Genomic DNA, 23,467 nt, shown 5'->3' on the forward strand with positions numbered 1-23,467 from the left:
GTAAGCATGACATCAGAATAAAATAGTTTACCCTAGAAAAGGTGTGACATAATTCAATGAACAAGTTTTAGATTTGTGGGGGAAAAAGTGCAAAATTCTCACTTTGCAGAATGGGGGGACAGGCATAAAACTTTAAATATGTATATTTTTATATATATTGCTATTTTAATTTTTCAGCATTGAAAGGAAGGTTTTTAAATTTCTAATCTTATCTAGAGTAAGCAATGCTGTTGAATTTTTATTCTGATCTTAAAATAGTCTTCTCTTGAAAGAAATGAACAAAGCAGTTAGAGTAATAAGTTTCCTTGTTCATTCAGAAAAGAACCTGCTTTATGGAAAATCTCATAAGCAAGTCTAATTCTGCTTCTTTCTGATGGTAACAATGACTTTACCCTTACTCTGCATATCTTCAAATTCTCTTGTTCAAGCCAGTCTCAAAAGCTGTCTGAAAGTTCCATTCAAACATACATGTTTATATGGCAGAGAGTTCTAAGATGATCATCATATGACATTTCTGTAGATTAGAAATGCTGTGCTTCTGACCAAATTCCTTCTTCCTGGAATTTTATTTTTGTTAACACAACATCTTTCCTGAAAACTGCAGTGAGAAACATTTCTCTAAATGGCAGACCCATCCATGTACAATATCTGTGGGGGTCCCAGTTGTAACAATATCTCTTCCTACATTTTTGTTCTTAACTTCCCATCACTGCTATTTAAACTAAAGCTCATGTCTGAAGAATTGATTACCCATAATCTGTAGTATAAATGGAAATATCCTTTGAATACTTCTAATCTCCCAACATTTTCCCAATTACCCTTGGTACTAAGATTGGCATTGGAAAATATTCACTGAGCAACTCAACCTTCTGTTACTTCTTGAGAGTGATCCACTAGAATGTATAGGCTACATGTATGAGAATTTAACATTATCATTGACAAACAGATGTTTTTCCATGGCACAATGCAGTTACTTGCATATTTCAACTCGTTTTTTCCTTCAGTTGAATTTAATAAGGTTCATGAACCACTATGACTCCTCAGCAGTAGCACTGCATTGTGTAGAGTGTTCAAACACTTGGTGTGGGAATGGATCCTCCCTGTTTACCTCATTCTGCCACTCCACACAAAGGATATTCAAGGTTCATAGGAAGGATCACTAAAGACGGTTCAAGGTTATTTAGTGATATACAGTTCAGCTTGAACTGAAATATTGGATTTTAACAGCCATTGCAAAAATTCAATAAATATGTTCTTTCTTCCTGCCAGTCAATTTCTCTTTAGAAGTTTTGCAGAGAAAAAGTACCAAAAAAAAAAAACCCTCTTAATCACTAAATCGCTCTTGTTTTTATACAAAACATTTTAGCAGGCATAGATCTTATTTTTCCCTTTTGGTAAGCCTCACAGATTGATGTGCTATTCTGGTTTCAGAATTTAGAAAGATTAACACCCCTCCCCACCATCTTCTAAAAACAACTAATTGAAAAAGAAAAACTTTCAAAATAATATTTGAGAGAATAAAGAATCACTCAGTTATCACATAAGGTATGTTATCTAGGATCATTGATCTACCTGATACCAATCACTGTGCTTCAAGAGTAGCTAATCCACAGCTCCTTTTCTTTGTAATATGTTCTACATTTTACTTCCTACATATAATTGGAGATGTTTGGCATCCACAACCAGACATTCCTGTCTTTATATGCAAGAAACTTAGCCACCAACCTAATTTCCCACCACACTAAACCACTAAAAAACACAGAAGAATAACTATCAGAACATATGAATACATGTCATTCTCAGTTCAAAATCATTAGGCATCATCATCTCAGAGCACTTACATATTTTTCACCTTTACTCAAGCTCCTGTTCACATATATCTCAAATTTCACCGACGTATACAATGCTAAAGAAAGTTCTTACTCAGTGAATTTAAGGTGATACAAAATATTACATTTATTTCTTCCAGAAAAAAAATCCAGAAAAATCATTCCCTGAATAGCAGTACCAAAAAACCCCAAAACAACCAACCCAAACCTAGTTGTTTTCTTCATTTAAGAAAAAAATTTATCATTAAAACAATACTGGCCTGGCCATGGTCATCACAGGACAGAAGTATATTCCTTTAATCACATACTTAAAACCCATCTCAGAAAAAAAAGTATCAGTTTTCAAGACACTCTTCCAAAGGAAAGAAACCTCTTAGAAAAGGACATTAAGTATTCACTGATTGTAAAAAAAAAAAAAAAAAAACCAAAAACAAACAGTTTAAGCAAAGTTGTCATTCAGAAAAAAAAAGAAACAAGTGTTCCAGAACAGCAACAAAGGTATATATTCAACTAAATTCAGATCTTTTTGTAAAAAATTTAGGGCACAACCTCAGTATTACATGTTTTACATCTATTTAAGCCTTTAAGATCTTGTTGTGCTGGTTTTGGCTGAGGCAGAGCTCATTTTCTTCATGGTCACCATCATACACAACAGAGTGCTGCTTTCCCGGGGATAGCTGAACATCAACTTACCCATGGGAAGCAGTGAATGAATTCCTTGGTTTGCTTTGCTGTGTGCGGAACCTTTGCTTTCCTTATTAAACTGTATTTCACTCAGCCCACAGGTTTTCTCACTTTTACCCTCATGATTCTCTCCCCCATCTCACCAGGGGGGAGTGAGCGAGCAACTGCGTGGGGCTTAGCTGCCAGCTGGGCTTAAACCACGACACATGTATAAAATCCAATACCACTGAGGGAAAGAAATGTATTAGATCTAGTCTTTTAATTAGTCTCTGAACTTTCCAAAGACTTTCATTTATCCTATAGGTGCTGATTTTCCACTGTGTTCAAAAGCTTCTTATAATTAAAAATGCTATAGCTTCATTAATTAAAATTAATGAAAGAATTTGATAAAAAAGAACAATAGATCATATTGTATTATTAAAATAAAATCATAGCAAAAGAAAATCAGAAGCAGAATTAATTAACTTGAATATCCATTCTTCAGATATCTGAAGGCATAGGCTATTGCAAACTATTTTACTAAATGGAAATAAAACAATACAATTGTTGGACCAAATAAATCTCTAAGAGTACACAGAGGATAAAAATATCTAGTTGACTTTGATCTTTAATTTATGAATTTGTTCTTCATTATGTTATTTACACAGGAGTGCCTTTGATATTCTGAATGCCAGAAACAGATGTCTGCTTACAAAAAGATACAGAAAAATATTTCCCTGTCTCCTGCAGGTGTAGAAATATAAATGATTCTTGGTTTTAAACATATAGCTGTATACTAGACTACATTTTGTGGACAAAACCTCTCAGGGAACTGACAAACAAAATAAAATGTTCAAAGTATGACCTAGCTAATGAATGCATAAAGATATTAAATTATGTATGGACTCTAATACTGGAAGTTTAATAAACCTTAAATTCTTAGATGGAAAAAGATAGGAGAGGATGGGTAACCAATATTCCTTCCATCCCTCATTCTCTCCATACTACCCCTGATTTAAGGCCAGCTGCTTTTTCTGGGAGGTACATCTAAAAATATTCATGAAGGGCCAGTTTGAATTGTAGTCCTTGTGGGACTTTCATGGGCTTCTTTTCTTCCTTGTGTAACACCTGCCTGCATAAGATACAAAAAATGTAGTCATCAACCCTTTCAGATTGAAACTTCCAACAGAAAAACACAGAGAATTCTCAGGAATGAAAAATAAGGCCTTGAATGTATTCCTTTGTTAGGAAAAAGTGTTTCATATACTGAAATCTTGCAAAAATATTTTTGAATATGAAAAGCCCCAAGTTTCTAGGGAAGTGACAACTCAGACTAAAGTATTTCTCAAACTTCTGGTCAAATCTTTCACCAAATAAAACATGAGACAGGATATTATTCAGTTCACTATTTTGTTCACACTAATATACCATTTTAGGATAAACAGGTATTTAAGCACATATCTGGATTATTTAGAGGGTAAAAAGCCACATTGCATTACCATGTCTGTCATCAAATAATCTGTCATCAAAGGTCTCCTTTTGTCAGTATTAAAAAAATTGTTGTAATTGTGTAAAGCCTGACACAGGATTCCAGAAATAAGCAACTAAAGGAGGATAATGTAATTACTTCCAACCAACATGGCTACCTGGAAAATTGATCTTGTAAAATTATGTTGGTATAATTTTTATGAAATTATTAATGCATTTGATAAAAATTATAAGGCACAAAGATTTAACATCTGAGTAACATGGATCTCAAATCTCAACATGCTATGCAAATAGAGAATATCACCAATGGGTATTTTTCTTTCATCATATTTTCCTGGTTTTACATTTATTTGTATTTTCACAGACCTGAGGACAAAAATAATTCAGTCAATGCTGATAAATTTGGTTGTTGATTAAATGAGTGATTAAGGAAGGCAGGATCAATCAATGAAGGAAAAATTCAATATGGTAATATCTGCATTTATTAGCAGAGGATTATTTATTAGCAGAGGATGAAAGCTCTTGGAATTGGAGAGAAATAGTTTAAGATGTAGTGATTGAACAAGAGGTAATGTTTTTTAACTGAAAGAAGCAGGGTTAGATTAGATGTTAGGAAGAAATTTGTTGCTGTGAGGGTGGTGATGCACTGGAACATGTTACCCATAGAAGCTGTGGATGCCCCATCCCTGGAAGTGTTCCAAGCCAGGCTGGATGGGGCTTTGAGCAACCTGATCTAATGGAAGAGTGTTGGAACCAGATGATCATTAATGTCCCTTCCAACCCAAATCTGTCTATGGTTTTATGACTCTCTAGGCAGGACTCAGATAAAGAGACACAACTCAGTCTCTCTGCCTTTGCAGTCAGCCTGAATACCTGAATATTTCCCCAAAGATCTCAAAGCACGATAAACAAGGGCAGCTCACAGAAACACGCCTGGACCCCAGTCCCAGTGATAACAGAAGGGGATGCAATAGTGACTGTCAAGAAAAAGAGCTGACACACAAGTGCAGCCGGGCAGTTCCATTGGTCTGAGAGACTGGAAATACAGAATTGCAATGCTCCTGTATCCCAAGGGAGAAGCTGTTATAGTACTACACTGAGATCAAAGCTGCGTTTCTAAATTACAGTTATAAGGAACATGGATGAAAGAGGCGCTAAAAGAATTAGTCAAAATTGTAGAAGACATTAAATGTGTTATAGAAAAAAACCCCAACAAAACCTGAAGAAGATCCGTCAGATTGTCTTAAAGGAGGAAGATGAATTGAGCAGTTAGAAGAATGCTTATACAGCTTGTAAGTTTAATTCACAAGAGGTGAACACAGAAATTCAGAGAAAAAAGAAACAAAACACGTCTTTTCTAGTGTAGGTGGTTAACCACAGAAAATTCAGGCTTAGTTCCAAGTTAACTATTGTACCTGAAGGAATATGTTCAATATGTACCAATCCTAATTCCAGCATTATATAGAAAGTCAAAAAGCCACAGTGTCTTCTGGCTAGAAGTGGTTTTGAGCCAAAAGAGCATTTTTGTAAAAAGAAATATCTATCTCTATATGCACTTTTTTAGTTATATTTTTTTCATATTCTAAATCAGAAAATGTTGTCTTCATTTATGTGAAATCATCCCATCCAAGATTGTCAGAACCTACTTCAACCTTTAGGCAAACCTTTCCTGTCAAAAAAAATTATTTTCTAAACTGCCACTGCAACACAATCTAAATGTATTCTTTTAAGACTATATAAAGTGTGTTTACTTCAGCATATAATCTGGACTCAACATGATTACAGATTTCCCAATTTCTTGGGAATAGTCAGCTATGAAAAGATTATTTTATTGTTGTTGTTCTAATTTTCTGTGCATATTGTAGAGCTATTTCAGAGAAATAACCTACACCTCAGAGAAACTTAGAGGGTTTTTTTGTGTTTCCAGGTTACAAAGTAAGGCCAGATCCTAGGAAGCAAAAAGCTCACTACTAATTAAAAAATGGAGTTGAAAAGAAAATTTTCAGTATTTTATTTTCAGTTTGATATAGTTAGCCTCAATTGGTTTTAAAAGGGAGAAAAACAAGGAAATAGGACTTGAAGTAACCTTCTGAAAATATGACATGCATTCTGTTGCCTGCAAGCATTCCTACAGGGCTGAAACCTCTCTAGAAAAAAGATGTTTGTTTGCACTTGTACATCCATATCTGTATTTTGGAGGAATTTGAGATGGAAACATGGTGGAAACACACTTTTGGAAAGAAGTGGATGTTAATTTTCTGTTGTAGAAGAGACAGCTGTAAAATTCTTAGCAAAAATACAGTTTACTTTTTAAAAGGAATCAATAGTTTTGTAGATAATTCTCACTGTATGACTGAATTTTATTTCCCCTTTCTATTTCACCACAGCTCAGACCCTAGAATAGAGCTAGTAACATATTTTCTTCCCAGCCATTCCTCCTCCTGTGGGAGATGTCCTTGAGGATGTTCACCAGCTGTAACAACAAATACAATCTGGATCTATTTTTAAGAGAAGTGGGCAAAGGCACTCTTTTATACAAATGCTTTGGCTTTCCATAAACCATTATAATTATTATATGTGAATTAGAAGATATAACACAGAGCAATATGTGGAGTGCAACACAAAAACATTTTTCAATTCATTTCCATTTCCAATTTCAATTCAATTTTCCTTCAACAAAGGAATTTTTCAGACAAATGAATACTAGAGAAACAATTTTATCAAAGGCATGGAAATATGTTGGAAGTAAACTTATTGCCTGGCTGATGTTGAGCCATGAACGGATACAAATTAAGTTGTACAGCTTCTACAGCTTTGGGAGAGGTTCAGAAATATATCCCACGAATAATTTGGCATTAGTGAGTTAATCTGTTAATATTATTGTAATTGATGTAATATAAACACCTAAAGGAATTGAAGTAAAACAATTCTATTTCAAGTTTGCTTGGAAAGCACAGCTTGCTTAGTATAAAATACCAAAATGTGATTTCAGAAGAGTGAAAGGCTTTGCTGGAAAATGACAAGGCCCCTCTGACCCTACAGCTTCCCGCGGAGAAGCGCGCAGGAGGAGCAGCGCTCCAAGGGCAGGACAGCGGCAGCCGGGCCCGTCCCGCTGCCCCGGGCAGGCTTCCGCGGAGCGCGCAGCGCCGCTCAGCACGGCCGCTTGCCGTGACAGAGAAAGGCCGAGGTCCAGCAGGGACAGCCAGCTAGCGAGGATCCGGATCAGCAGGACACAGGCACGGCACAGCCGCAGCCCGGCTCAGGCAGGGGCAGCAGCAGAGCCCCGGCAGCCTGAGGCGGAGGAGGCGGGCGCAGCCAGGCCCGCTCGCAGGGCCCGCACGGCGGGGACGCGCCGCTCGCTCCTGAGCCGAGGCCTGCAGCCCTCCTCCTCCTGAGCTGGCCCTGGGCCCGCGCAGACACGTCCCCGAGAAGGTCAAGGCAAAATCTGGGCCCTGACACCCATCTCCCAAAGTGCCTGATGACTCAGCACGGTGGTTTCTTAGGCTTTACAAAGGGGCGAGCAGCTCTACTGTCATCTTGCAGTCTTCACCTTAGGCAGCCTGCCCATTTAAGGATTGCGGGGGAGTTGTAGCATGCAGCCTTACCTGTGAATTAGAAGATATAACTGTTTCCTATAAACAGTTTTCATTGTTTTCTTAACTCCTACCTTTTTAATCTTACTTTTTAGGCAATAGTATTTTTCTGATGTGAGACTGATTACAAGATGCTATGATACTAAATGCTTGGGAGTACATGGAGGAGCTGAATTCATTTATCAGCTGTGATTTGCTTGTCTTCAAAACTCCTAGTTTAGAAAGTATTGCCATTAGCATCTAGGATTTGAATAGAGGATGTAACTTTGAACAGTTACAGTTGGGACCAATACTACCATTTATCATTAAGGTTTTCTTTGGTCTCTTCATTATAAGAGCTCGCCTTCTCAGTTGCCAAGCTTCAAAAATAAGCTGACATTTTTAAGATCTCTTCCACTGGCAAGTCATATTTGAAGATATTCTATATTTTTATTTGAGAGATATTTTGCTATGTCAAAAATAAATGTAATTTTGAAGAATAAAATTTAGAGGGTAAAAGAAATTCTGATCACCTTTTCTTTTCTTTGAAGTCTGGAATGACTATGCTCTGAAGAAGGGAGCTCAAATGTTTGGCATTTTGTCCTAGAAATAACAAGTAAATTTCTGTTCCAACAAAAATGGTAATGTAGCACAAAGTTCCATGTGGTATAAAATACATAAGAAAAGAAATCACAAGGGGAAAAAAATCATATATGGTTAACTGGCAGCTGGAATTATGTGGTTAACTGGCAGCTGGAATCAATGCTTAAAGCTGCAGGGAGCTCAGGAGCAGGTTCTAGCCACCCAGATTAACTGGGTGTACTTTGGTGAGAGAAAGATGCTTCCTGCTGTTACTTAGTGGTTCTTAGCCAATAAAGTAACACTTGAAGAGCACAATGATGAACACCAACCCAGTGAGACAAGATGTCAAAGTTATTTGCAAGAAGGATTAGACTGTAGTCTAGACTGGAGTTTTTCTGGCAATAAACTTTTTTGTTGCAGTATTAGGTATGGAGGATGCCCTATGATTTGGAAGTTTGCTGGAAAAGGATACTAAATAATTGGTTAAAAATGTTTTATTGGCAGTTTTGTAATCTGTTTGCATCTGAAAGTAGATCTCACTAGGTATTAGTGAGATACTAGGTATTCTCTTTACACTAGGCTGTTCTGGGTTTTGTTCATTCTGTGTTGCCTGAATAACATCCATACCTCAGTTGCAGAATTTCTCAGAAACCAGAAATCCACCTGAAACCAAAGATATTTGTAATTCAGATTTACAGAATTCATGTACTCTGAAAAAACCCTACATCTTAGACATCTCCAGTTAAATAATCCTTCACCTTGTAGATTTGACACTAATGCTTTTATGTCTTTGATCCACAGTCATAAAATACCTTCCTTCTTTATCCCTCTGTGTGATCATTCAAGAAATGCACATTCTGTAGTGAAGTGATTCATAGAAAAGAAATTTAACAATAGCTGTGTTAGAGGCAGATATTGAATAATGCATGGCAAATAAAGCATAGGATCATGGGCTTCAGAGTGATTAAGCTAAATCATAGAATAGCTGTTCAGTAAGAGATAACTGAACTATGAACAAGTATACTGGGAAAATAGCTATCATTATTTTAAAACAATATTGTAATTCACACTTTCATTGTTGGTTTGTGCTTATTGTTGGAACTTGATTTTGGCAAGGCTTTATTTTGCAACTTCTAACTTTTTAATGCAAATGGTATTTGAACAAGATGCAGCACTCTTTATTCTAGCTTTTTTCCTAGCTATTGTAGTTACTTTAATTAAGCCAATATACTTTGAAAAGAGGAACTGAAACAGTCAATTTTTGATCACATTTGTGTTTCTTTTAACAGGCAGCTCAGCTGTTGACAGCCTGTTGACTCAGGTTCAAATAGCCCAGCATAACTTAAGGCAGAAAGTCTCACTGTTGAGGTAGATTAATGCCAAACAGGTAATGCTCAAGTACAATAATTAGGAAACCAGAAGGAATTAAAAGATTAAGATATAGGTAAGGCACACTACCAAGCACCAGACAAATTCCTTCTCCCTTTGGCTGGATATTGCTGATGACTAATGTACACATCATGAACAACAAGCTGGAGTCAGAAGCCACTGTGTGAGAAGGGACAACCTTGTTGCCATTACTGAAACTTGGTGAGAGGAATCCCATGATTGGAGTATGATTATCAACAGCTACAGACTGTTCAGAAGAGAGGTAGGAGAGGTGGAGAGATTGCCCTTCTACATCAGGGGCTGAATTGAGTGTGAGAAGCTTTCTTTGAAGAACAATTCAAAAACCCATGCGTAAGAATCAGAGATCAAGGCAAATCATATCTTGGGCTGCATCTTGGGCCAGTGGGTCGAGGGAGTTGATTCTGCCCCTCTGCAACAGGTATTGCAATTAAACTACCTATGCATACATATTTGCCAGTATGTACTTTTTTATTTTTAAAAGCTCTTTATGATACTCTTTTCTAATTTCAGATTTGAATAAGAATTGTTTATAAATGTTCCAAAGAGCACCTCAGAGAAGAATTCCTACAGCTGTGTGCAGACTGTTTTATATAGCTGCCAAAATCTACAAGAGGAATAGCACAGAGAAGTAAAAGTGCCCTACAACAAAAGAATTTAAATATTTGTATTTTTTCCAAAGGGTTTTTCTTTTAATTCATTAACCGTGTTCATTTAAAGTTGCTGGAAATCATGCAGAAGGTGATATGAAATAGAGGCACAGAGATGTACAGAACCCCAGACAGATCTACTGGTATCTTGAGCTTCAAATTCATAGCTGGATAATTTTTCCTAGGAGCAAGAACAAACATGATATTTGAAGACTATTTCTAACTCTAATCTTATAACAGAACAACACATAACAGCACCCCTCTAAGGTTCTAAACAAGCATCTGCTATGCTCTATGAACAAACAGTACACAGATGCTGGAAATCATCTGGGAAGCATGATTCAGAGTTAATAAACTAAAATAGAAATTTACCCATAGGGAAAAAGAGAAAATGTGCTTTTTTTTTCCTCCAGAGAATTATCTTAGAAACTTAGAAAGGGTATTTCTGATTCCTAACTTATGGCTATCCATTTCTTTAAGATGGAATATCTAGTTCTACTCAAAGAGAGAAAATATACTTTGTCTGAGAAACGGTTATAGGACTGCCAAAGCTAGAATTGTTACTTGCACTAGAAAATAACCAGAAGATAGTTGTGTCAGTTGTCTAGCACAGCTGCTAACCTAACACAAAAAGTAGCTAATTATCATACTTCATCCCTGAAAAATAACGCAGATCTGTTACATATAGAATCCCTGAGACATATAGTTTTTAGCTATTTTGTTTTTCAACAGCTAAAATCCAAATATCACCCAGTTTTTCTACTCCAAATTATCCCCTTTTTACAAAGGACATAGCTTCTCCAGATATGGATGCATTTCCAAAGTTGCAAAGATTTTCACGGATATCCTCTAACTGCATTAAAGATACTTCATCCATTCTCTAAGCATCCTGCAGTAAATGTCTTCAGGCCTAGACTATTTAAGACTGCTTTAATTTAGATTTTTCCTGGCATTGCTAAATGCTTCACCTGATTGAAATATCAAAGTTTTCTTTTCTGCAGCTGCATCTCAGCAGTTGTCACTGTCTGACTCAATACTGCACAGACATGATTCCAGCTGCTGTGTTTAGCTGCAAGGTTTTGATAGCAAAGCCAGTCCTCCCTGATCTGTTAGTGTACCACCTTGTACTTTGAAATTTTATATTAATTTCCTCAATTGTATTGGTTTAGTCTTCTCCAGTTCTTCTCTACCTTGTTGTTTTATTAGTGTACTTGTCATTAGACTACTTCTCATTTTTCTATTCTACTCTGAAGCCATCAGTTGAAATATTAAGCAAATCTTTATTCAGAATAGATCCTCGTGGCAGCTTTTGTGATGATGACAGAACAGTTTCAAGCAGTGTCTGCATTCTCAGGAATCTACATTTTTTGACTTGTGTGTGTCTGTGTGTTAGTCTTTGCTGTGATCCACAGGACAGTCTATTCTGTTTCCTGCCTGCCAGCTGCACAGTTAGCCAGGCTTGATGGGAGAGGGTTACTAAATTAGTCAAATGCTAAAAGTCAAAATGTGCCTGAAGACCTGCCTCATGACAGTGCCACTATTTACTTACTGACCTTCAGAGAGGTCAAGATGCAATGCTGCTTTGCTCCTCTTCTCCTATGGAAGCAGCCAGTAAGGATTCTTATGAAGTATTGTATCTACTAAATGTTTTTGTTGTATTGGATGAGAGATGGTCCCAAATGAACCATCTCAACTGATGAACTCCCATATGGTCTGAGAGTTCATGTAAGCAAAGGTCAATAGCAGATGCAGACTAATTCCTTTCTTGGATGTGTTGGCTCTCCTGTAAATATGTGGGTTTCTTTGACAAATAGATGTGAAACTGTTCATTGAAGAAAGAGAAGATGGTTACAGCCTTGAAACCTATTCCCTGTCCTGGATCTTACAGCTGCACAATGAGATTGATGCTCCGCTACTCCTAGCTGTTGCAAACCTGAAGAGTTATTTGATCCCTTGTGTCCTAGACAACACTTGCCAGCTTTGTTATTCCTGGGTAGCAGGAATAGGACTGACAGTGAGTGGGAACGGCTTGTCTGTATTTCAAAATAAAATAGAAAATTCTTTTATACCTTATTTTACTATCTTGGCAAGATGTAATTCTCCTTGAACCTTGGCAATTTTCCTGCTAGCCTTGTATATGAGAGTTAGCAATTTTTCTCTGATCAGATGACTTTTTTGTTCCATGTCAGTTATCAGCTTGTTTGGCACTTCACAGATGGTGATTCAGGCTAGATCTCAATGATACAAGTTCTTTCCACACCCCCTTTGCTTGAAATCCTGACTCCTTGTAGTTTTATTGATTTGTATAGTCTTGTACAGTTCTGTACCAGCTCTGTATCAACTAGTCCTTTAACAAGTTGACTCTAATTTGTCCCCTTGATGAATGAAAGATTGCCTTTTGAAATTGAGAACTTCATGGAAGGGGTATATGAATAAATATAAATTATGCAGTAAAATCCAGCATGTCAGCCTATCCGTAGTAACCAGTTGTACCTTGTACCTGCCTAATCCTTCACTAAAAGAAGAGTAAATTGATCTGACTCTACAGTATGACCATAAGTACAATTGACTGCTTTGCAAGTTTTCACTTCATTCCACCATAACTTGCATGTCAAGATTTAAATATCTTTCTTCATTTAATATTCTAATGTGATTAATTTTTATTAACTCATAATTATATTTACACCATTCTATGATGTTATTTGCCCATTGGATATTTAAGAGATATTTAATGCTGAACTTTGCAAAAGCAGTCATCAGTGTCTACACCACATTACTATTTACTACGACTATTACGTCAGTGTCTATTACCACATTACTAATTCTACTGTCTATGTGTGGAAGAGATTTTACAGTGACTTCTCTGCGCTAGAGAGAAGTTTGATAAGAGGACCCTGAAAGAATTTCCTATCCAGGTCGTTGACATGGAAAACAAGAAAGAGAGAAGGATAAATAAGAGAAACCTGCAACTGTCTATGCCAACAAGCACTTTGTTTGTCTCTTCTGACCAATGAGTAAAGTGTAAACTTAGGTGTTTTTTAAGAATGTATAAAAAGCATGCATGCTAGAATAAAGACAGTTTTGAAGCCTTCTGAAAATGGAGTGTGTTGTGTTGTCTCCGTCTCAACCATGACCATCTCAACTATGACATCTATACATTGCAGCAACATAAAAAAAATCCTAATATTCCTCAAATATTCAAATATATAGCTTCAACAATTTCATATAGAGCTACAGAATAATTTATTACATCCAAATGTGGCATTAGAATACCACAAAAAAGTCCTCAGGTGAAAGTAAAATTTTTATTGATTCTTTCCTAAAATTATACAAAGCTGCAAAGATCTTTATCCTGTTCTGTCTTGTTTCTTCAGTAGGTTGTTACAGTGTTCTTAACTCAATCTAACCTTTACATTTCATTTTTTTGTTCCTGTAGAACAAAGGCTTTAAAAGTAGGAACAATGATTATCATTCTATCACATTTTAGTTACTCCTTTAATAAATCCCTTCATGTCATGCAATATTCCAAATTCTTCAATGTCATTTCCTGGAAGAACCATTTAACAAAGATGGAATTCATTTAACTACTGCTTTCAAAAATATTAATATCATTTTGGATGGTGTCTGGCCAACACTCAGAGAAATCCATCACCCATTTGTTAAATTTTTTTTCCAACTTTTCTCTCACATTAGCCCTCATTTTCTGTAATCTCTGAGTCTCATGATGAGAAGGTGATAGAATCATTCCCTACTTTTTCCTGAAATTGCTATGCTAGTTTCTCTAGTTTGCTTATTACATTTGGTATGAAAATTGAATTAGCTACATATTAGATCTGAGCAGACATCTCATGAAGAATAATATGTGTACTTTAGCATCTGTTTCTGCTTTTGAAATTTTAGGAGCAAGCTACAACTTCCTTACATTTGCTAATTATTTAGATTTTTATAATATTTGTGATATAATTAATATTACTCCAAATTACTCCAGTATTGCACACTGGATATTAGTTAGATAATACTGTTAATATTTCTGCCCTTTGGCTAAGCACTTGTGCATTTATAGAAGCATGGCTTAGAATATTTTTAGATATGGCTGTGACTACTGTTCTTTTAAAAAATTTCAGCAGTAATCCGTTTTTAATTTACTCACTCTGCAAATTCACAGACTCACATGCTCAGACTCACCTCAAGCTCACACAGAGCTGCAGCAGCCTCACCCCTGCTAGGCTACTGAATTCAGCAATCCTTGACAATTGCAATGAAAAATGTGTTTGTCCTAAGCCATTGTGGGTCAGTAGAAACATCCCTATGTGCTTCAGCAGACTTCAAATAAAACATATCTGAAGTATTATATAATTGCAGTTTATTTAAGATCATAGAAGAGCCCATGTAATTTCTTAAACAAACGTATCTAAATAGTTGCATGATTTAAAACTTAAATTTCAGTCTAAGCCAGAAAGACAAATTAAAGTATATCACTATTGCTGTTATTGTTAGAAAATAAATAAAGGATAAAGGAAACTGATAAAGGAAACAGGAAATATACAGAACTGTTTTCAGGGAAGGTCTTGATCTTAAGTGGACTTCTTACTGCAACTTTGATGGAAAAACCCCAAATGTTTAATTGTAGAGGTTTTTTCCCCTGTGCTTTCTCACTCAAAAAAACCCCAAAACAAACAACCAAGAAATTCTTTGAAGAATTTCAATGTTCCTGGTTTTACTATCAGCATAATTTATTAATCTTCTCACAGCATATTTTGTAAAATTATCAGCTACAGTGATACTTTTAACAAATCACGTATATCTATAACATTTCTCATCAATTTTAATAAGCTGGTGTGATTTTATAATTGCCTTGTAATCACTAATGTGGTAAATATCAGTGCATTTTTCCTTGGTAAATGCACTTCAATTGCTTAAGAGAGCATTTACTGTGACATCCTCTTTTATAAATCTGGAAGGCCTGTCCTTTCACTTATATAGAAGTAAAACCTGTTCATTATAGTAAAACATTTAACTTTAAAAAAAACCCACTATCATTTGTCTTGAGAGGTGCCATTTCAGAAAAACTTGTTCCCAAATTTGATGGAAGCCTCTGAGGGAAAATGCAGATTAAATTATACCTATCATAAAACATTTATACATTTATAATGCATGTTTAAAAAAATAAAAAAAAATCAAGAAGCATCTCACGAACAAAAGGAGGTCACAAGAGCCAGGAGGAAACTGGTTAAGTTAGTTTCGCTAATCACATATCTTGAATGCATTTTGGCATATTTTAAACCACTATTCCAGGGTGACTGAGATCCATAAATGCACTGACAAAGACTTTGGGGAAGTGAAATGAAACTGACAGTTTTTCCTTAAGTGATCATCTAAATTTAACCACAAAGGTCATTTCGCAATATGCACATTTGCATAATGATACATAGCCTCAGACAACAGGCAACTAATTCATAGATGAGTGGCTGGTTTCAAAATCTGGCTGACAAAGTAACTACTTCTAACAGATTAAGCTATGGGTTCTAGAAAGAAAAATAATTACTCTTATTCTGCTGTTGTTATTTCTCTTCTTGTAACAAGAGAAGTTAATTTTTTTTAAAAAATCATGATTTTGTGTGAGGTGTTGCTGGTGAGAAACTGATATTAAGTCTCAGACTACACCATGTGAAATTGTCTTTGAAAGGTCACAACCTTTTAATATTTCTGCAGTACAAACACTCTGTTCCTGTAGGATTCAATGCACAGTGTTAGCATATTATACATTACCAATAAATGCAAAACCAGTAAATTGGTGGATTAAACCAGTGTGTGTTGAAATTCCTCACTTATATGAGGAACTTATTACATATATGTTACATATTTCACAGGGTTATTTTGGAATAGATGGAGTGTGATTCTTGGACCAAAAGTCTGTGATCCTAGAGCTATGAAGCCATGAGGCATTTTTACCAAATGTTGAGGGAATTATCACAAAATGTCTTAGCTTATTAAAATATGCAAAAGAGCTGTTGTATCTTAGCTTTGATGAAGTTCACTGGAAAAATACAGGACTTACTGATTAAAATTCAAGTGTGCATGTCAACTTTTCCCAGGATGAAAGTGTCCAGATCCTTGGTTGTAATTCAGAGCAATATACACTTCAGACCCACTTACCCATTTACAACAATAGACAGGCAAGGAAGAGAAAACTGGATACTGTCCTGTAACATACTTGTATATTAAATTTTCCAAATGATTTTTTAATTATTGCGTTCTAAATTTGTGAATAGAACTCTCTGACTAATCCTTTTGTTTTAAATGAAAGGAAAACAAATTTAAATCCACTAACCTTATTTCTCAATGAGCAGCAGTGGAAATTGCTATTGTACAAAAGAATTTCATGAAAGATTTTGGATTAATTTGCTTCTGTATAGTTTTTTACTAAGTGCAAACATGAATAGGACTATTAATTCAGGTTGCCATTTTTAATTTATAATAGAAAAAAATTAGAATCAGAACATCTTCAAAAATACATAATAGTTTTAGTTCTTTCAGATGTGAAGAAACAGTCCATATTTGAACACTGACATTTTCCATAACTTATATCAGTCATGTATCTATGGGAAAAAGGAGGCACTAGCTCTAGATTGCATGGGTAATTCAGGAAAAAAAATTAAGGAAAACCATGGTCTGGAAGATTTGATTTGGATATTTAAGAACATGTGGGTTAACATAAGTATGTGTGTCTTTGCTTAACAATTACAAAGGATGAGGTAGAAACATGGGCATTTAAAATCTCTAAAAGCCAGGACTTCATAAAGTGTTAATTATTCCTTGGGGTATATCACCAGGATTAGAAATAATAGCTCAAAACTTCAGAGATAAATTTTGATTCAGTACATATGTAAAAATAATTTGTCAATAAAATATCTAGTAAATTACTTTTTAAGCCCAAGTATTCACTCATATTGTCAGCTGGAAAACTGGCAGCTGTAGTTCCCAGCAAACATCATTTCCATTATCTGACATATCCATGATTTCTATTGATGCTGAGAATCATCTTTTAGGGCAATCTGGTACCCTTTGAAGGATGAACTCATGTCAGCTCTCTATTTAGCACTTACTTTTAATATTTAGGTCTATCGTTTTTACTTCCTTAGGATAACTCCTATCTATTCTTTTGACAGCAAAAAATAAAAGGAGTCCATGGTGGTAGGTTACCTTCTCAAGCAAATGTGTCCATTAAAGTTTTTGCAGCTGTATTCCTGTTAACAGTGAAGTTAGACATAAGCCAAGTACAGGCTGATGGTTCAGATCTACTCCTCTTCTACTTTGTCTAAATAGCAGCCCAATGCTGTCATCTGGTACTTCTCTTCCTTCCTTCACACAGAGAATTCAGTCAGGCTTTGATGTGCTTCAGAGATGAAGGACAGAGTAAATGGGGTTTTTTTCCATTGTAATACCTGTAAATTAAAATACACTGTTTAAAATACATTCATTGATTTAGCTGCATTTGTTAAATAATTCTTGAGCCTGGGATTAGAATTTCAATGAATCTACTTTAGCATGGTCAAAACATGCCAGTATTTCTACCATACGGAGCAGTTGCTCATATTTAGCTCTCTGCTGTGAGGATAAGGTTCTCTGACATTGACCACACAATCTATACAGACACTACACAGGGAAGCATATAACATTCAAATCTATATCAATGTGACTTAGCCACAATGGCTTCAATTCTTTTCCCTTCAAATGTTAATTTACATCCTCATCCCCTCCCACAATTTATTTCTTGTGGCAAGAATCAAAGACAGTTGTAAACATAAAATACGCACCACTAAACCATAATCCTTGCTCATCTGTGAGATATGAACACTTCCAATTAAAAATTCAGCCTCAGGATCTTTCCTTCCTCTTCTAGCAAATGATTTACACAGGCGTTTACACACTAGTCTGTGGCTTTATTGGCACTGCAGGAGTAATGCACTTATAAAAGCTGTTGCATGTAAACAGTGCAAACAGTGAGCAGCTGATGAAAAAAATGCATAAATTAGAATGACCTGACAGCTTTTTTCCTTTCATCTTTCTCAGTAATTCTTATTTTAGAACAGGTTCTAATAGGATAAATACTTTTCTTGAACTTAAGATTGTAACAGGTGCTCTCTTGTCAGGCTTGTTAAGTCTCACAGCACAGACAGATTCTTGGTTATGAGCAAACTGGGACATCTGAACATGAGCAAGCAAAAGAGTTTTATATAACCAATCTGTTGATTCCATCAAAAGCAGAAATAATTTTAGCATATAGTTAGAATAAAATTACAAAAGTAAATGTTGATTTTAGTCCATTGAATTTTGTGAGAACAGACTTATATGCACTTAGTCTTAATGTTGCAGCATGAAAAAATGAACATGAGCTTTAAAAGGAAAGGAGGCTTTCATTTAGTAAATCTCTTAAAGCACTTTAGAGGCATGCACAAGATAAGAGAAATGCTCTTTTGAAATACAATAAAAAGCTATTATAAGAATAGTGTATATGAATATTGAGACAGAAAAATCTATCTTGGAAAATATAAAATAGGTCAAAATATATCTCATGGTGTAAATGCTTGTAATCCTAATATGAACACCACAAAGAAGAGTATAATGCCACTTACTGCATTTCAAACCCCATTAAGTGTGTGTTACATTCACTGAAGTCAATGGCAACAGTCAGATATTTACTTGTAACTCACAGTACCTTTGAATTTCATTTGCTTTTGATTTCTTGCTTGCTTGTATTGCAATTCTGCCATCAGCAAAAATTTTTGAGACTACTGAATTAATCCATAAAGTACTGTATTTCATATCCAACAGATAAAAACCAGTCACTGGAATTACAATCCCCAGCATTCACACCCAAATTCCCAAAATCCCAGACTCACAGGAATTATTTCACTTTGGTATTTGTTAAGTTTTAGAATTCTTTGTCTCTTTTCCAAGAAGAATACCTTCAACAACAGATGACCTATTACTCCTGGTGATTAATATGAATAATTGCAAGACAGGTAATTGAGTGCAAGCTAATTATGATTTATCAGTAAGCAATATTTAGATGAGATACATAAAGAGTTCTTGGAAGACAGAATAGCAAATTGTCAAAATAGATAAAAAACCCCAAACCATAAGTCTAAACTGCTACAAATAATTTTGCATTTCTCTTTTACAGTAACTTCAGTTGCCTTTTTCATGTTTAATTTAGTACCATAGGTGGTTTTGTTTTAATCTCCAACATATAGAATTCCTATTGCATATTTTCAATGCCTCATTGGTTTGCATTTAAATCTGTGTCTCTGATTCTACAAAAGAGGTATAAATTTTCAAACTTTTTTTATCTTTTCAATCTTTTATCACCATTTCTTCAATACATTTTTCTTTCCTGTTCATTTCTCTGGATTTTGCAGCAGGGAACTTACTTAAGTATTTTAAATGGAAATTATATACTGTGTCTGGAGCAGGATGTCAACCACGTCCGTGTTTTGCTGTTGTGATTCTGCATTTATTGGACTTCCAACCCTTAGCAAGTGTAACAGCAATGAACATATCTGAAGTCAACTTACATGACCTATTACTCTTTCATTTTTTACTCAAATATATAAATTGAAAAACTCTGGACAAAAAGAAGACAATGTGTGGTGAACATTTATGGGTTCAGGCATTGGAGACAGACAAACTTGAAATACATATGTGATAAAGCAGCAAAATGGCACAGAGGAGAGAAAGCAATGAAAGTCTTCCTGAGGGAAGGCAGGTTTAAAAGTTTCCAGCATATCAATCAGCACAGCTATTTCTGATCCCTTCCTGAAATACTGCTGGCAAATAGTTCATAGAAGTCAGAACATCTTCCTCTGTGTGAATCCCTCCATGTGTGTTGAAAAAAAGTCTCCAAACTTGTTTGAAAAGAAACCAAAAAATGCATTGAGAACCATATAGATGCAGAGAAAAGCCTTAGGGAAAGGGACAGTAAATTACCATTGCTTTTACAAGTAACTAAAGTCCACATAATCAAAAATGAAAGTTGCATTGCACAAAATGTTGTTTACTGATTAAAAGCCATTATATTTGCTGATATATTGAGGTAATTTATGACAAGACTGATTAGGAGAGCAGTTCTACCTACTGTTTTACAGAAGATAGATGGGATCATTATGAACATATAATTTTATTTCATATAAAAAGAGGCAAAGAATATCTACCAATTATTGTGTAGGTTAATGATAATCCAAACAGCCTTTGACCAAAAAGAATTAACTAAATGTCATGGTTGGACAACCTTTTCCATTGACCAGTTTATTAGGAAATTTTCATTTTATGTATATTCAAGTTAGTAAAGTGGAAACTCACTTCTGAAGTTGATCAAAATTTGCAGTCAGCCTTGGAAACCTAGTTTGTCATTATTTCAACCCATGTTAATGCTTGTTTATGAACTGCAACACCAACTTTAACAGATTCTGTGATAATACCCTCTGCAGGTGGAACTGGACATGAGCACAATTCCTCCAGCCTTGGGCTAGGAAGTCTTACAAATGCAGGAGGAATGGGAAAATATTGCCTAAATGTGCAAGAAAAAATTGAAATGCTTTATGTATTTCAAGTCACAAAATGCTTATATCACTGTGCATGCATTATAAACCATAGATTTATGCTGTACTGAAGGAGAGCTAGAGTTTCAGCAATTTCATTTAAACAGGCAGCATACTTGGAAATAAACTGTCATTTACTCCACTGAAAACACTGAGAGAATACCAGTAGTAGTGATTAAATATGATCTCATGTCTGAGTTGATTGAAACCTCTGACAGAGAACATGCCACTGTGTGTTTCAGGAGACTTATGAAAATTATTCTAATGCTGCATTTCCTGGGACCTGATTAAAACTTAATTGAAGTTTTTGAAGGTGTAATGTTACATTTCTGGATTTTCCCAGAGTTACTTTTAGTTTTTCAGTACTTTTTTCCCTGTAGAAAATGTTAGCACCTACTACAAACAACACTTTGTCAAAGCTTAATACATCAGCTTAAATCTTCCTTTAAAAATGTTAGTTAGAAGATCAGCATCAGTAAGGTGCTATCACAATGGGACACCTGAGCTGGATTCATCTATGGAGAAACTTTCAACTGACCAATTCAATATCTACTTTTCCCTCAGCTATAGCTGAGATTAGCAGCTGGCCATAGAAAATATGTATTTAGTGGCATTTGAAGGTTAACATTCAGACTAAGCACTGTTTTTCTGAGCTTTTCAAATAGAGGAAATATGATTTAACTAAAGCAGAGCCATTCACTGGAGATCTGTCCTAGAAGTCAGTATCAGGGATCCTACATGTAAGGACAGATAAACCCTCATCTGTGCTGCAAGTTCTGAATTTGTTATTTATTTCCAAGGCACATGTCAGCTTTCAGATCCCATGAGCTAACTTCAGAGTGTATCTGCCCATATCCACTACCTGTTCCCAAGTGAATTTTAGCCCTTCTAATCCTCCTTCCCTGTTTTCAGTGGGCCTGCTTCTCATCAAATGTACCAAACATAAAGCTGTTAAATACTACTTACGCATTTTATTGAACTCATGATTCCTACTGTGTTGCTGGCTCTCTGGAGATGTACACAGGCTGCACTGCTCAGAACGACACGAGGCTCTGCAATTTTCTATGCCTACATCTGAAATGAGATGCTGAACCAATATAATAGATTGCTCCTAACCAAAAAAAGCACTGTACTCCCTCGTCTTTTCCAGCTTCTCATCCAGCCCCAAGGTGATCTCATGCTGTTACCTTCTAGTTTCTCTAGGTGACTGAAAACTGTCCCCTGGACAAAGAAATAGATCCAGTCAGTTGACAGTGAGACAGGAGAGATTGGTGTGAGCTTCCTGGGTTGTCATCAGTGAATTCTTAGATCAGCTGGGCCGATCTTAGATACTGACACCAAGAAAACAAGTTTATTTTTCAGTTTCTCCTTGGCTCTTGTATTTTAATCTGTGCCCATTGTCTCTTGTCCTGTCACTGGACACTGCTGAGAATTTACATCTTCCCATTTGATATTAATAACGTTCATAGAATCTGGTTGGTTAATTGCATGTTCTGTCTTGCCCATATTGTGTGACTTTTGTTGCCAATACAGTCCAATTCTGTTCCCTTTTAAGCTTAAATTTTACTTCTCAAAAGCCTTACTCCACAAAAGTCACACATTCTTTTTAGTATGGAAAAAAAATAGAATGGTTTGCTATTCATGTTTCCTAAATGTTTATTTACAAAGGATATCAGTAACATCAGTAAAAGCCTTGTAGGACTGAAAAATCACTGTTGTCAAAGGCATAGGCTATTTGAGTGTGATAGAAATCTCTTACAGGTTTGAATAAACCAAATTCCATTTTGTATGCTTGGTTTGACACTTCCTTTACAGGTTATTCTCCTATGTTTTCCCATTATAGAGAGCTGTTTATCAAAAATTTCTATACTTTTGTCCTATGACTGCTCTTCCAGTGTGACATCTTCTGGTTTCATAATGATTGAATTTGATCAGATGTTTTTAGCCACACCATTTTTTTCCCGAACTCTGTATGTGGCTGCATCTGTATCTCAGGAGATACTTGTTCTGTACAAGAGACCATATGCTTATTTTTCTTTATTTTCTTCAATGACATGTTTAAGATAGGCTAAAGATAGACAGACAGACAAATACACAATTTGACAATTGTATGCATGATGCTCGTATAGTACAGCATTCTGCAGAAGAACAGAAAATTCAAAGTTCTTCCCAATAACTATGAAAATCTGCCAAAGGGACAGTTTTAGACTGAAATGATTGGGCAGATGCCAGACAAAAATAGTACTACAAATTTCACAGTAACACTGGCTTTTAAGCTGCCTGGATTTTACACTCAAAAGATCAGTCCCTTACACAAATTAAGCTTTTTCTATGTGTATTTACAATGGAAAATTGAAATTTTTGCACCATTGAGGCTGCATAAACAATGGAAAGAAAAAAGGTTTTAATAACATCACTTAGCTTAGCTGCGTAGACATTGAGTATTTTGTTTAGCTTGCTGCATGTCTTTGATCTCTTCACTGGCACAGCTCCCTAGCAAAATATATTGTCTCCAGGATGATACTCTGAAATCCAAAGGCATGAACTGACAGAACAATGATAACAAAATAGAGAGTCAGATGATAATGGAAAATAGTCTATGGTATCATCTAATAGTAATTCCTTCTCCTAAGAGTCACAGAATCAATGCATTTTCTGGAAAGGGAGAAGCAAGT

General features: G+C 35.6%; 1 long non-coding RNA gene across 1 annotated transcript in view; it reads right to left on the reverse strand.

Moving 5' to 3' along the window:
* Positions 1-16,848: 16,848 nt before the first annotated feature.
* The window catches only part of LOC121348840, a 95,156-nt gene continuing 88,537 nt past the window's right edge, over positions 16,849-23,467 (reverse strand). The window contains exon 5 of the long non-coding RNA XR_005954422.1: positions 16,849-17,636. This is a non-coding gene — a long non-coding RNA (uncharacterized LOC121348840). The remainder of the gene's footprint in view (positions 17,637-23,467) is intronic.

Source organism: Pyrgilauda ruficollis, unplaced genomic scaffold (assembly GCF_017590135.1).
Source record: "Pyrgilauda ruficollis isolate IOZ18807 unplaced genomic scaffold, ASM1759013v1 scaffold1, whole genome shotgun sequence".
Classification (NCBI taxonomy): Eukaryota; Metazoa; Chordata; class Aves; order Passeriformes; family Passeridae; genus Pyrgilauda; species Pyrgilauda ruficollis.